The sequence below is a fragment of the Canis lupus genome, chromosome 8 (genome assembly GCF_003254725.2).
Source record: "Canis lupus dingo isolate Sandy chromosome 8, ASM325472v2, whole genome shotgun sequence".
NCBI lineage: Eukaryota > Metazoa > Chordata > Mammalia > Carnivora > Canidae > Canis > Canis lupus.
The window spans coordinates 44,337,947-44,354,313 of record NC_064250.1 but is presented as its reverse complement, the minus strand read 5'-3'; the positions used below and the strand labels follow the sequence as shown (position 1 = coordinate 44,354,313).

Genomic DNA, 16,367 nt, shown 5'->3' with positions numbered 1-16,367 from the left:
TCACATTAAATTAATTAGGAAAAGTAAAAATGATACTTTGGTTCTCTTTTTTTTTTTTTTTTTTTGAAAAAACAAAAGTTTAATGAATGTTTTAAAGGATTGAATAGCTAATAAGGCAGTAGGAAATGGGTGACCAGAATTCAAGGGAAGGTTAATATGATAAATACAAATTTAACAGCAAACACATCCTTCCAATATTGAGAATACAGCATTTGTAAACAAACAAACACCACAGGCACCACAGCTGAGGAGAGCTCTGAGGAAAACAGCTCTCTGGAGGCAAAAGATGGTGGGCAGCAGTGTTAAATTCCAAAGGAAAAATATCAAGGACGATGTTTAATTGAATTGTTAGAGTTTGAAAATATGTGTTTCAAACAAAAACAAAAACAAAAACAAAACAAAACAAAACAAAACAAAAAAACATGTGTTTCAAATGAGGAACTAGGCATTGTTCAGATGTTCGGTCACAATATGTTCTCTCTCTGTGCCTCCACCCCCTCCCTTCCCCTCCTCTCTCTCTCTCTCTCAAGTCACGTCAAATAATGTGATTGATAGTAGGCAAATGAAACTTCTGTCTTTTGATCTGAAATTCTGATGCCAACCAAATTTGACTTAACACTTTTCCATTTCTTTATTTTTAGGGTGCTATTATTAGAACAATTTGACAGGGAAATAAATGTGAAGTTGAGAAAGACTTGAGCGATGCTGTATGCCAGAATGAATATATTATGTGGTATGTTTGATTTTAATAGTGCATTTAAAATAATATGATAGGAAGATCTGATTTTGCCAGAAAGCATGAACTGAATAATTTATTTTATAATATAAATTTATCCATTGAATCAATGTGTAGTATTTAGCCACCTTTTCTATATTTAGTTTTCATTCATGTTATAAATTTTAATGGATTATTTAAAACAGATAGGTTATAAATTGTGAATTCATATAAATGGTAATGCACAGTCACATGTGACAAATTCATGAGCAGAAATATGCAGTGAAAATATATCTTTAGAGATATTTGTACATTTGTCAATTTCTCCTAAAATTTAAATGTGAAATTGTTAGTAGTCCAACTCTTGATAATAGAATATTTAAGAATAAATAATCTAGTTTTACTATTTAAAATTCACTATAGGTGTGCAAACTATAAACTCATGTTGTAAATATAAATTATACATCAAAGGATTTAGGAATACATATGTTGCGCATTTTATGTCTGAATTCACAAATTCTGAGGTAATACCAACTACCTGTATTGTAAACATACTTTTATGTATTCTTTTAAATAATTCAAGACATGCTCGTTAGGACATGAAATTTTTTAAAATTTGCAATTCAAGAAAATCATAAGTAAAATCCTACAGTAAACCCATAATATCAACTCTTAAAAATACATTGTTTTAAAAATATATGGAAAATGTTTTCATCCTTCATAGTCTTTCTATAGCATTCATAGATTATTTTTTTTTTTTATTGGTGTTCAATTTACTAACATACAGAATAACACCCAGTGCCCATCACCCATTCACTCCCACCCCCCGCCCTCCTCCCCTTCTACCACCCCTAGTTCGTTTCCCAGAGTTAGCAGTCTTTACGTTCTGTCTCCCTTTCTGATATTTCCCACACATTTCTTCTCCCTTCCCTTATTTTCCCTTTCACTATTATTTATATTCCCCAAATGAATGAGAACATATAATGTTTGTCCTTCTCCGACTGACTTACTTCACTCAGCATAATACCCTCCAGTTCCATCCACGTTGAAGCAAATGGTGGGTATTTGTCATTTCTAATAGCTGAGTAATATTCCATTGTATACATAAACCACATCTTCTTTATCCATTCATCTTTCGTTGGACACCGAGGCTCCTTCCACAGTTTGGCTATCGTGGCCATTGCTGCTAGAAACATCGGGGTGCAGGTGTCCCGGCGTTTCATTGCATTTGTATCTTTGGGGTAAATCCCCAACAGTGCAGTTGCTGGGTCGTAGGGCAGGTATATTTTTAACTGTTTGAGGAACCTCCACACAGTTTTCCAGAGTGGCTGCACCAGTTCACATTCCCACCAACAGTGCAGGAGGGTTCCATTTTCTCCGCATCCTCTCCAACATTTGTTGTTTCCTGCCTTGTTAATTTTCCCCATTCTCACTGGTGTGAGGTGGTATCTCATTGTGGTTTTGATTTGTATTTCCCTGATGGCAAGTGATGCAGAGCATTTTCTCATATGCATGTTGGCCATGTCTATGTCTTCCTCTGTGAGATTTCTGTTCATGTCTTTTGCCCATTTCATGATTGGATTGTTTGTTTCTTTGGTGTTGAGTTTAATAAGTTCTTTATAGATCTTGGAAACTAGCCCTTTGTCTGATATGTCATTTGCAAATATCTTCTCCCATTCTGTAGGTTGTCTTTGAGTTTTGTTGACTGTATCCTTTGCTGTGCAAAAGCTTCTTATCTTGATGAAGTCCCAATAGTTCATTTTTGCTTTTGTTTCTTTTGCCTTCGTGGATGTATCTTGCAAGAAGTTACTATGGCTGAGTTCAAAAAGGGTGTTGCCTGTGTTCTTCTCTAGGATTTTGATGGAATCTTGTCTCACATTTAGATCTTTCATCCATTTTGAGTTTATCTTTGTGTATGGTGAAAGAGAGTGGTCTAGTTTCATTCTTCTGCATGTGGATGTCCAATTTTCCCAGCACCATTTATTGAAGAGACTGTCATTCTTCCAATGGATAGTCTTTCCTCCTTTATCGAATATTAGTTGCCCATAAAGTTCAGGGTCCACTTCTGGATTCTCTATTCTGTTCCACTGATCTATGTGTCTGTTTTTGTGCCAGTACCACACTGTCTTGATGACCACAGCTTTGTAGTACAACCTGAAATCTGGCATTGTGATGCCCCCAGATATGGTTTTCTTTTTTAAAATTCCCCTGGCTATTCGGGGTCTTTTCTGATTCCACACAAATCTTAAAATAATTTGTTCTAACTCTCTGAAGAAAGTCCATGGTATTTTGATAGGGATTGCATTAAACGTGTATATTGCCCTGGGTAACATTGACATTTTCACAATATTAATTCTGCCAATCCAAGAGCATGGAATATTTTTCCATCTCTTTGTGTCTTCCTCAATTTCTTTCAGAAGTGTTCTATAGTTTTGAGGGTATAGATCCTTTACATCTTTGGTGAGGTTTATTCCTAGGTATCTTATGCTTTTGGGTGCAATTGTAAAAGGGATTGACTCCTTAATTTCTCTTTCTTCAGTCTCATTGTTAGTGTATAGAAATGCCACTGACTTCTGGGCATTGATTTTGTATCCTGCCACGCTACCGAATTGCTGTATGAGTTCTAGCAATCTTGGGGTGGAGACTTTTGGGTTTTCTATGTAGAGTATCATGTCATCGGCGAAGAGGGAGAGTTTGACTTCTTCTTTGCCAATTTGAATGCCTTTAATGTCTTTTTGTTGTCTGATTGCTGAGGCTAGGACTTCCAATACTATGTTGAATAGCAGTGGTGAGAGTGGACATCCCTGTCTTGTTCCTGATCTTAGGGGAAAGGCTCCCAGTGCTTCCCCATTGAGAATGATATTTGCTGTGGGCTTTTCATAGATGGCTTTTAAGATGTCGAGGAATGTTCCCTCTATCCCTACACTCTGAAGAGTTTTGATCAGGAATGGATGCTGTATTTTGTCAAATGCTTTCTCTGCATCCAATGAGAGGATCATATGGTTCTTGGTTTTTCTCTTGCTGATATGATGAATCACATTGATTGTTTTACGGGTGTTGAACCAGCCTTGTGTCCCAGGGATAAATCCTACTTGGTCATGGTGAATAATTTTCTTAATGTACTGTTGGATCCTATTGGCCAGTATCTTGTTGAGAATTTTTGCATCCATGTTCATCAGGGATATTGGTCTGTAATTCTCCTTTTTGGCGGGGTCTTTGTCTGGCTTTGGAATTAAGGTGATGCTGGCTTCATAGAACGAATTTGGAAGTACTCCATCTCTTTCTATCTTTCCAAACAGCTTTAGGAGAATAGGTATGATTTCTTCTTTAAACGTTTGATAAAATTCTCCTGGGAAGCCATCTGGCCCTGGACTCTTGTGTCTTGGGAGGTTTTTGATGACTGCTTCAATTTCCTCCCTGGTTATTGGCCTGTTCAGGTTTTCTATTTCTTCCTGTTCCAGTTTTGGTAGTTTGTGGCTTTCCAGGAATGCGTCCATTTCTTCTAGATTGCCTAATTTATTGGCGTATAGCTGCTCATAATATGTTTTTAAAATCGTTTGTATTTCCTTGGTGTTGGTAGTGATCTCTCCTTTCTCATTCATGATTTTATTAATTTGAGTCTTCTCTCTCTTCTTTTTAATAAGGCTGGCTAATGGTTTATCTATCTTATTAATTCTTTCAAAGAACCAACTCCTGGTTCTGTTGATCTGTTCCACAGTTCTTCTGGTCTCGATTTCGTTGAGTTCTGCTCGAATCTTTATTAACTCCCTTCTTCTCTTGGGTGTAGGATCTATTTGCTGTTTTTTCTCTAGCTCCTTTATGTGTAAGGTTAGCTTTTGTATTTGAGTTCTTTCCAGTTTTTGAATGGATGCTTGTATTGCGATGTATTTCCCCCTTAGGACTGCTTTTGCTGCATCCCAAAGATTTTGAACGGTTGTATCTTCATTCTCATTAGTTTCCATGAATCTTTTTAATTCTTCCTTAATTTCCTGGTTGACCCTTTTATCTTTTAGCAGGATGGTCCTTAACCTCCATGTGTTTGAGGTCCTTCCAAACTTCTTGTTGTGATTTAGTTCTAATTTCAAGGCATTATGGTCCGAGAATATGCAGGGGACAATCCCAATCTTTTGGTATCGGTTCAGACCCGATTTGTGACCCAATATGTGGTCTATTCTGGAGAAAGTTCCATGTGCGCTTGAGAAGAATGTGTATTTCAGTTGAGTTTGGATGTAAAGTTCTGTAGATATCTGTGAAATCCATCTGGTCCAGTGTATCATTTAAAGCTCTCGTTTCTTTGGAGATGTTTTGCTTAGAAGACCTATCGAGTATAGAAAGAGCTAGATTGAAGTCACCAAGTATAAGTGTATTATTATCTAAGTATTTCTTCACTTTGGTTAATAATTGATGTATATATTTGGCAGCTCCCACATTCGGAGCATATATATTGAGGATTGTTAAGTCCTCTTGTTGAATAGATCCTTTAAGTATGATATAGTGTCCCTCTTCATCTCTCACTACAGTCTTTGGGGTAAATTTTAGTTTATCTGATATAAGGATGGCTACCCCTGCTTTCTTTTGAGGACCATTCGAATGGTAAATGGTTCTCCAACCTTTTATTTTCAGGCTGTAGGTGTCCTTCTGTCTAAAATGAGTCTCTTGTAGACAGCAAATAGATGGGTCCTGCTTTTTTATCCAGTCTGAAACCCTGCGCCTTTTGATGGGGTCATTAAGCCCGTTCACATTCAGAGTTACTATTGACAGATATGAGTTTAGTGTCATCATGATATCTATTCAGTCTTTGTTTTTGTGGACTGTTCCACTGAACTTCTTCTTAAAGGGGAATTTTAAGAGGCCCCCTTAAAATTTCTTGCAGAGCTGGTTTGGAGGTCACATATTCTTTTAGTTGCTGCCTGTCTTGGAAGCTCTTTATCTCTCCTTCCATTTTGAATGAGAGCCTTGCTGGAAAAGGATTCTTGGTTGCATGTTCTTTTCATTTAGGACCCTGAATATATCCTGCCAGCCCTTTCTGGCCTGCCAGGTCTCTGTGGAGAGGTCTGCTGTTACCCTAATACTCCTCCCCATAAAAGTCAGGGATTTCTTGTCTCTTGCTGCTTTAAGGATCTTCTCCTTATCTTTGGAATTTGCAAGCTTCACAATTAAATGTCGAGGTGTTGAACGGTTTTTATTGATTTTAGGGGGGGATCTCTCTATTTCCTGGATCTGAATGCCTGTTTCCCTTCCCAGATTAGGAAAGTTTTCAGCTAGAATTTGTTCAAATACATATTCTGGCCCTCTGTCCCTTTCGGCGCCCTCGGGAACCCCAATTAAACGTAGGTTTTTCTTCCTCAGGCTGTCGTTTATTTCCCTTAATCTATCTTCATGGTCTTTTAATTGTTTGTCTCTTTTTTCCTCAGTTTCCCTCTTTGCTATCAACTTGTCTTCTAGGTCACTCACTCGTTCTTCCACCTCGTTAACCCTCGTCGTTAGGACTTCTAGTTTGGATTGCATCTCATTCAATTGATTTTTAATTTCTGCCTGATTAGCTCTAAATTCTGCAGTCATGAAGTCTCTTGAGTCCTTTATACTTTTTTCTAGAGCCACCAGTAGCTGTATAATAGTGCTTCTGAATTGGCTTTCTGACATTGAATTGTAATCCAGATTTTGTAACTCTGTGGGAGAGAGGACTGTTTCTGATTCTTTCTTTTGAGGTGAGGTTTTCCTTCTAGTCATTTTGCTCAGTGCAGAGTGGCCAAAAGCAAGTTGTATTGGGAAAAAGAGAAAAAGAGAGGAGAGAAAGAAGGAAAGAAAAGAGAAAGAGAAAAAAAAAAGGGAAGAAAAAGAAAAAAAAACGAAAAAAAAAAAAAAAAAGAAGAAAAAGAGAAAGAAAAAGAAAGGAGAAAAAAAAAGGGGGTGGGGGAAGGAAACAAATCAAAAAGCAAAACAAAACAAAAACAAAAACAAAAACAAAAACAAACAAAAAAAGAACCACCGGGGAGTATCTTCTGATTCTGTGTTCTTTAAGTCCCTTGGCTTCTCCTGGAAGTTGTCAGTCTAGCTGGTGTTCTGGGGGAGGGGCCTGTTGTGCTGATTCTCAGGTGTTAGCAGTTGGGGGAGCTGCTGTGCCCCTGCCTGGTGCAGGGCTCGGTGGGGGTTGTTTACCCCGTGAGGCCGCAGGAGGAACAGCCCCAGTGGCGGGGCAGCTCTGGAAACCTGGATTCAGCTCCGGCAGGAACTCCGTCTGCAGGGCCTGGAGGCTCGGGGCGGGGCCGCTGATCTGCTCAGCTGGGGCAGGAGCGTCCTCGCTGTCCTGGGCCCTCCCGGCCTCTGCCTGTCCCGGGGGAGACCGGATCCTGGGCTGTGTCCCGGCGCCCTGTGCTCCGGGGCCTGCGCTGGTGGATTCGCGCTCCCGGGCCGCGCAGCCCCCTCCGCGGAGCCGCCGCCCGAGCCCCTCCGAGCTGCTCCTGGAACCGCGCAGGCCCCTCCGCACAGAGCCTCTTCCTCTGCCCGAGCCCCTCCGAGCTGCTCCCGGGGCCGCGCAGCCCCCTCCGCGGAGCCGCCGCCCGAGCCCCTTCAGCTGCTCCGGGTCCCGCCGGGTCCCGCCGTGCGCGCTGCAGCCCTTAGGGAGCTCGGCGCACTCTCCTGGGCGCGCAGTTGCTGTTACTGTCCCGGGGAGCCCGAGGGCATCCCCGCCCTCCTGGGTCCTGCTCCAACTCCCCGCGAGCCCCTTTCCCCCGGGAAGGTCGGTGCAGCTCCTGCGTCTCCGGGACGGGGCTCTCCTGTCCTGGGGACACTCGCCCCGGCCTCAGCCCGGCTCCTCGCGGGGCCCCTCCCCCTTGGAGGCCTTTGTTTCTTTATTTCTTTTTCCCCGTCTTCCTACCTTGATAGATGCGCGAACTCTTCTCACTGTAGCATTCCAGCTGGTCTCTCTTTAAATCTCAGGCCGAATTCATAGATTTTCAGGATAATTTGAAGGTTTTCTAGGTAGTTTGGTGGAGACAGGTGATTTGGAGACCCTACTCTTCCGCCATCTTGCTCCTCCTCCTTTGGTTCTCTTTTTAAAACTATTATAGTTCTTGCTCAAAATTCAACTTTGATATTTAAAATATGTGCATTTATAATGCTCCCTTTGGTACCTGCCCAGTTTTTCCCCCAATTTGTCTTCTCAGTGTTTTTGGAAATCCTGTCTCTTAAAAACACATGTCTCATCAGACACCTTCTGTATATGGTCCAGATAACTTCTGAATGCTGCTCTTTGTAAATTGAGTCAAACAACATTTCTGATATCATTTCCATTATGCTTTGCACGAGTTGCACCCACTGGCTATTTTCTATTTTGAATATATGTGGCTCTGCCATGACTGCACATCTGTATGTGCAATTCTCATTCCCAAAATGCTGTTTACCACCCTCCCCCACTCCCTTGCTCTGGGAAACTCCTGTTTTTCTCTTAACAGAGGTCAAACATCTTATCTTTGGAAAAGCATTTCCTTATGAAATATTAGGTGTTCTACTTGTGTGCTCCTGTCACTTTGTGGTCATTTCTTTAATGCACTCCAGGAATAGATGGGGAGAGAATCTAACAATGTATCAGGCAGGGACAAAAAGAGGAAAAGGCTATCTTTTGTGTGTGTGTGTGTGTGTGTGTGTTCAATTTGCCAACATATAGCATAGTGCTCATCCCTTCAAGTGCCCCCCTCAGTGCTCGTCACCCAGTCATCCCCACCCCCCGCCCACCTCCCTTTCCACCACCCCTAGTTCGTTGCCCAGAGTTAGGAGTCTCTCATGTTCTGTCTCCCTTTCCGATATTTCTCACTCATTTTTATCCCCTTTCACTATTTTTTATATTCCCCAAATGTATGAGACCATATAATGTTTGTCCTTCTCCAATTGACTTATTTCACTCAGCATAATACCCTCCAGTTCCATCTACATCGAAGCAAATGGTGGGTATTTGTCGTTTCTAATGGCGGAGTAATATTCCATTGTATACATAAACCACATCTTCTTTATTCATTCATAGGAAAAAGCTATCTAGTGGAGCCAAAGAAATGGAACGATGAACCAAAAAGACAATCTGACTAAACTTGATTTTAGAAAATAAGTCAGAGAAAGATTCACAGGTTTTAAACACAGATATCCAAATAGAGACAAAAGGCAGCTGCTCTAATTAATTGGTTCTCTTTTAAAATTGTTTTTGTAAAAACAATGTTACATTTTATTATAGTCCAATTTATCAATCTAAAATTCTATTTACTAGGTTTTATATTTTTGCTTGAGATTACTCTGAGAGAATCCTTTTTATTTCCTCTGATTATGTTGACTTCAGTTTTAATGTTTAAATCTAAAATTTATTTTGTTGTAAGGAATGAAATAGGAATCCAACCATATGTTTTTTTCAATTGGCTAGTCAGTTGTTCCAATTTATTTTATTTTTATTTATTTTTTTATTCATGAGAGACACAGAGACAGAGGCAGAGACACAGACAGAAGGAGTAGCAGGCTCCTCACAGAAAGCCCGATATGGGATTCAATCCCTGCACCTGGAATCATGCCTTTAGCTGAAGGCAGACACTCAACCACTAAGCCATCCAGGCGTCCCCCAATTTATTTTATTGAATAAGTGACTGTTCACTGTTTACTGGTAAATTAAGATTCTGTGTTATATTTTAAAATTAATTTGACAATCACATTATTTTACTCATACATTTTTATAAGAAGTCACACCTTTTGCAATATTTCTATCTTAAGGAAAAGCTACACTGCCATTTTAGGTTAGTTGAGTTCACTAGGGCTGGATCAGTAAAGATTAGCGTGTAGAACTTAGCCTCCTTATAACAAAGATATAGTGTCTTACCTACTATCTTAATTTGGGTCCTCCAAAAAGCAGACAGTGAGACCAGGATTTAGGTGGAGTTAGTTTATTTGGGAAGCACAACAAGGAGTATGCTAATGAGCAAGTTTCCACTCTGGGGTCATCCTCTGTGAATTCTCTAAGAAGTCATGTGAAACATGTTTTGGAATATTCCTCCATGGTGCAAGAGAAAGCATTCAGGAAGAGAAGTGAGATAAAGCTGTTTTACTTTATTTCATTTGTGTGTTCACTAGAGTAACACTTTTAATTTTCTTTAAGAACTTTTCCTTTGCAGTTACAACTTGATTGTTCCGCACAATAGGTCTAGCTTTTGGTCTATCTCAGCTTTCAACACCAAGCCTAACCATTTCCAGCATTTGATTTAAAACGAGAGGCATGCAACTCTCCTTTCACTTGAACACTTAGAGACCACGGTAGGGTTCTTAATTAGCCTACCTTCAATATTGTTGTGTCTTAGAGAATAGAGAGACCTAAGGATAGGAAAAAAGATAGGGGTGTGGCTGGTCAGTGGAGCAGTCAGAAAACACAAAACATCATTAGTTAAGTTCCCCATCTTAAATGGTCATGACACCTCAAAACAATTACAACTTTAACATCAAAGATTACTGATCACAGATCATTATAACAAATGTAATAATGAAAAAGTTTAAAATACTACAAGAACTACCAAAATGTGACACAGGAACAGGAAATGACCAAATGCTGTTAGAAAAATGGTGCCAAAAGGCTGGCTCAGTTCAGGGTTGCCATAAACCAATTTGTTAAAAAAAAAATGTTATCTGTAAAGTGCAATAAAGCAAAACAAACAAAGAAAATGAACTATGCCTGTATACATCCAAAATCTTGCTTCAAAGGTATGATAATTCTTCTTTTCACAGTACAGTATGAAAATAATTTGATCATCGTGACACTCCTCAGGACCTCACAATGGTCTAGCATATTCATGGAAGCATGCTAACTAAAGCTAGAGAATGGGAAATTCCAAGTATTATGAATGCATGTCAGAGTATGGGAGAAAAGCTCCATAATATTTAGAGGCATGCCATACTCGGGATATTTTTAGGAGTCTGGGAGTACACTAAGACATTCCCTTTGAACTAAAGGACAAATTAAAAAACTCAAATCTCCTACCACTAATAAAGAAGCAAAGTGCCTGATGGGTAAGTCACTCTGGCCCTGCCCTTTCTCCTTTTCTGCTTCCTTATCTTTTTCTCTCACCTTCTTTTCCTTTTTTCTCTTAGATTTTCAGTATTCATTTGAAAATAAATTTGTGAAATCACCTATACAAATTTCTAGGTCTTTAAAAATTTATTGAAATGTTCCTGAATATTTCAAATATATATAAAAGTTGAAAGAGAATAATTATGAACTCCTATACTCCCACCAGCAACATTCAGCACACATCAAGATTTTGCAACTCCTTTGTTTATCCCAATTTTGCTATTGTAGTATCTGTAGAACAAGCCCTAGCAGATCCTTATATTGTATGTCAAGTGATAATAAATAATATATTATTTGAAAACAGAATGTAGTAAGTTAATGATGTATATTATAAACCCCAGAGCAACAACTAAACAATTTTTAAAAAGAGGTGTTAGTAGTAAGCCAGTGGGGAACACAAAATAAAATTCAAAGAAATATTCAACCAAAGAAGGCAAAGAAATTGGAAAAAAAATATTATGAAGAACAGACGACACAAACAGAAAACCAATAGCATGATAGTCACATTAGATCCAGCTATAAAAATAATTATAAAAATTTATATAGTCTGAATACACCAATTAAAGGCAGAGATTATCAAACTGGTTTAAAAAATAAGATGTAATCATATGGTGTCTACAAGAAACACTCTTTAAGCAAGTCATACAGATTAAGATACTAGGATGGCAAATGCTAGCTACATAAACACTAATTGTAAGAAAGAAGAACTGCTAAACTGACATCAGAGAAAGTTGACCAGAAGACAAAAAAAAATACTGTTACATTTCATAATGATAAAAAAGGGTCACTTTATCCAGAAAACATAACATTCCTAATTGCATAGGCACATGATAATAAAAATATAATAAACATAAAAGACTGGCAGATAAAAGGAAAAATAGGCAAATCCATTATTTGTGGATTATTTCAACACTCCTCTCTCACTAAGTGATAGAACAAGTAGATAGAAAATCAATAAAGATACAGAAGACTTGAATAGCAGTATCAACCAACTTATGTGACATTTATAAAACATTACACCCAAGAGTAGCAGAATTTTTTTTCTTTTGAGAGAGAGAACATGTCTGCATACAGGCAGGAGTGGGAAGGGGAAGAGGGAAAGAGAAGCTTAAGCAGGATCCACATCCAGTGTGGACCCTGAGATCATGACCTGAGTTGAAACCAAGAGTCAGTCACTTAGACATTTAACCAACTGACCCACCCAGGTGCCCCAGAATACACATTCTTTTCAAGTACACATGGAACAGTCATTATGCTGGTCTATGAAGCAAGTCTCTAGAAATTTTAATAGGTTTAAAATTATACAAGGATAATTCTCCAAACCAAATACAAGTAAATTAGAAAACAATAATGAAAATGTATTGAGAAATTCACCCAAATATATGGATATTAATCAATGCACCTTTTACTTATGGGTAATGGAAGAACTCATGAGAGAAATTAGAAAATATTTAAACTGGACAAGAATGATTTTTTTAAATATTTTATTTATTTGGGAGAGAGAGCACATGAGCTGGGGGAGGGGCAGAGGGAGAGGGAGAAACAGACTCCCTGATGAGCACAGAGCCCAACTTGAAGCTTGATTCCAGGACCCCGAGATCATGACTTGAGCAAAGTTATATGCTTAACTGACTGAGCCACCCAGGTTCCTGGAAAATAAACTTACTGCATGCCAAAACTTGTGAAATGTAGATAAAGCAATACCAATGTAATTCCTAGCTGCATATTTTGTAAACATAGACAAGTTAATTCTAAAAATTACATGGGAGGACAAATGAACTAGAATAGTCAAAATAATTTTGAAAAACGAGAAAATTGGGGGGAGGCGGGGCAAGATGGTGGAAGAGTAGGGTCTCCAAGTCACCTGTCCCCACCAACTTACCTAGATAACTTTCAAATCATCCTGAAAACCTATGAATTCGGTCTGAGATTTAAAGAGAGAACAGCTGGAATGCTACAGTGAGAAGAGTTTGCACTTCTATCAAGGTAGGAAAATGGGAAAAAAAATAAAGAAATAAAAAAGCATCCAAGGGGAAGGGACCCCGCGAGGAGCAGGGTTAAGGCCGCACAAGGAGCGCCCCCAGGACAGGAAAGCCCAGGCCCAGAGAAGCAGGAGCTTTACCAACCTTCCTGGATGGAAAGGCGCTGGTAGGGAGCTCGCGCAGGATCCCAGGAGGGGCAGAGATGCCCTCAGGCTCCCAGGGACACTAACAGAGGAACTGCGCCCCAGGGGAGAGGGCACCACACACCGCGGGCCAAACTCCCTAAAGGGCTGCAGCGCGTGCCTGGTGGGGCCCCGAGAGCAGCTCAGGTGGCAGCTCAGGCGGCGGCTCTGCGCAGAGGGGGCTGCAGGCCGGGAGTGCAATTCCAGGGGTGCAGGCCCCAGAGCCCAGGGCGCTGGAGGACACAGCCCTGGATCCGGTGCTCCCCCCGGGTCAGGCAGAGTCTGGGAGGACACAGGACAGCAAGGAGGCTCCTGCCCCCGGGCGGCCCGGACCTGTAAAGATCTGCGCCCCCTGCCCCCAGAGCATCCAGGCCCCTGCGGACTGAGAGGTTACTGCAGGACCTGACTCTAGGGCTGGAGAGCAGGCCACTGCCACTGTTGTTGTTCCTCCTGGTGTCACCTTGTACCTGGAACTGAGCAGGGGCCACACAGGATAAGCAGCTCCCATTGAGCCGTGCACCTGGCAGGGGGCTGGGCAGCTCCTCCAGGTGCACACACCTGAGAATCAGCACAGCAGGCCCCGCCCCCAGAAGACCAGTTAGAAGAACAGGGGAAAAGCAAGTTATTGACCAAGCAGCACTGGAAAGTTCCAGGGGAAGTCGAGGGATTTACAGTATATAGAATCAGAGGATACTCCCCCTTGTTTTCTGTTTGTCCCCCCCGCCCCCACCCCCCGTTTTTTTTCCTTTTTTTCTCTCTTTTTCTCCTTTTTCCAGCACAACTTGTTTTTGGCCACCCTGCACTGAGCAAAATGACTAGAAGGAAAAACTCACCTCAGAAGAAAGAATCAGAAACAGTCCTCTCTCCCACAGAGTTACAATATTTGGATTACAATTAAATGTCAGAAAGCCAATTCAGAAGCACAATTATAAAGCTACTGGTGGCTCTAGAAAAAAGCATAAAGGACTCAAGAGACTTCATGACTGCAGAATTTAGATCTAATCAGGCAGAAATTAAAAATCAATTGAATGAGATGCAATCCAAACTGGAGGTCCTAACGACAAGGGTTAATAAGGTAGAAGAACGAGTGAGTGACATCGAAGACAAGTTGATGGCAAGGAAGGAAACTGAGGAAAAAAGAGAAAAGCAGTTAAAAGATCATGAGGATAGGTTAAGGGAAATAAATGACAGCCTCAGAAAGAAAAATCTACATTTAATTGGGGTTCCCGAGGGCGCCGAAAGGGACAGAGGTCCAGAAACTGTATTTGAACAAATCATAGCTGAGAACTTCCCTAACTTGGGAAGGGAAACAGGCATTCAGATCCAGGAGATAGAGAGATCCCCCCCTAAAATCAATAAAAGCAGCTCAACACCTCAACATTTAATAGTGAAACTTGCAAATTCCAAAGATAAAGAGAGGATCCTTAAAGCAGCAAGAGACAAAAAATCACTAACCTTTATGGGGAGAAGTATTAGGCCAACAGCAGACCAATCCACAGAGACCTGGCAGGCCAGAAAGGGCTGTAAAGAGATATTCAGGGTCCTAAATGAGAAGAACATGCAGCCAAGAATACTTTATCCAGCAAAGCTCTCATTCAGAATAGAGGGAAAGATAAAGAGCTTTCAAGATAGGCAGAAACTGAAAGAATATGTGACAACCAAACTGGCTCTGCAAGAAATATTAAGGGGGACCCTGTAAAAGAAAGAGGAATTCCAAGGAAACAATCACAAAAACAGGAACTGAATAGGTATCATGATGACACTAAATTCATATCTCTCAATAGTAACTCTGAACGTGGATGGGCTTAATGACCCCATCAAAAGGCACAGGGTTTCAGACTGGATAAAACAGCAAGACCTATCTATTTGCTGTTTACAAGAGACTCATTTTAGACATAAGGACACCTACAGCCTGAAAATAAAAGATTGGAGAAGCATTTACCATTCAAATGGTCCTCAAAAGAAAGCAAGGATAGCAATCCTCATATCAGATAAATTAAAGTTTGTCCCAAGGACTGTAGTAAGAGATGAAGAGGGACACTATATCATACTTAAAGGATCTATCCAACAAGAGGACTTAACAATCATGAATACTTATGCCCCAAATGTGGGAGCCACCAAGTATATCAATCAATTAATAACCAAAGTTAAGACATACTTAGATAATAATACACTTATACTTGGTGACTTCAATCTAGCGCTTTCTACAATCGAAAGGTTTTCTAAGCACAACATCTCCAAAGAAACAAGAGCTTTATTTTTTTTATAATAAATTTATTTTTTATTGGTGTTCACTTTGCCAACATACAGCATAACACCCAGTGCTCATCCCCTCAAGTGTCCCCCTCAGTGCCCATCACCCATTCACCCCCACCCCCTGCCCTCCTCCCCTTCCACCACCCCTAGTTCGTTTCCCAGAGTTAGGAGTCTCTATGTTCTGTCTCCCTTTCTGATATTTCCCACACATTTCTTCTCCCTTCCCTTCTGTTCCCTTTCACTATGATTTATATTCCCCAAATGAAAGAGAACATATAATGTTTGTCCTTCTCCGATTGACTTACTTCACTCAGCATAATACCCTCCAGTTCCATCCACGTTGAAGCAAATGGTGGGTATTTGTCGTTTCTAATGGCTGAGTAATATTCCATTGTATACATAAACCACATCTTCTTTATCCATTCATCTTTCGATGGACACCGAGGCTTCTTCCACAGTTTGGCTATTGTGGACATTGCTGCTAGAAACATCGGGGTGCAGGTGTCCCGGCGTTTCACTGCATCTGTATCTTTGGGGTAGATCCCCAACAGTGCAATTGCTGGGTTGTAGGACAGGTCTATTTTTAACTCTTTGAGGAACCTCCACATGGTTTTCCAGAGTGGCTGCACCAGTTCACATTCCCACCAACAGTGCAATAGGGTTCCCCTTTCTCCACATCCTCTCCAACATTTGTGGTTTCCTGCCTTGTTAATGTTCTCCATTCTGACTGGTGTGAGGTGGTATTTCATTGTGGTTTTGATTTGTATTTCCCTGATGGCAAGTGATGCAGAGCATTTTCTCATGTGCATGTTGGCCATGTCTATGTCTTTCTCTGTGAGATTTCTCTTCATGTCTTTTGTCCATTTCATGATTGGATGAAACAAAAGCTTTAAATGATACACTGGACCAGATGGATTTCACAGATATTTACAGAACTTTACATCCAAACGCAACTAAATACACATTCTTCTCAAGTGCACGTGGAACTTGCTCCAGAATAGACCGCATATTAGGTCACAAATCACATCTTAACCTATACCAAAAGGTTGGGATCGTCCCCTGCATATTTTCAGACCATAATGCTTTGAAACTAGAACTAAATCACAAGAGGAAGTTTGGAAGGATTTCAAACACATGGA

The 16,367-nt window shown here is 40.4% G+C and overlaps 1 protein-coding gene across 2 annotated transcripts in view; it reads right to left on the bottom strand.

Moving 5' to 3' along the window:
• LOC125755595 (peptidyl-prolyl cis-trans isomerase A-like) overlaps positions 1 to 16,367 on the bottom strand; it is a 42,352-nt gene that overhangs the window by 2,156 nt on the left and 23,829 nt on the right. The gene's annotated exons all lie outside the window — the stretch shown is intronic.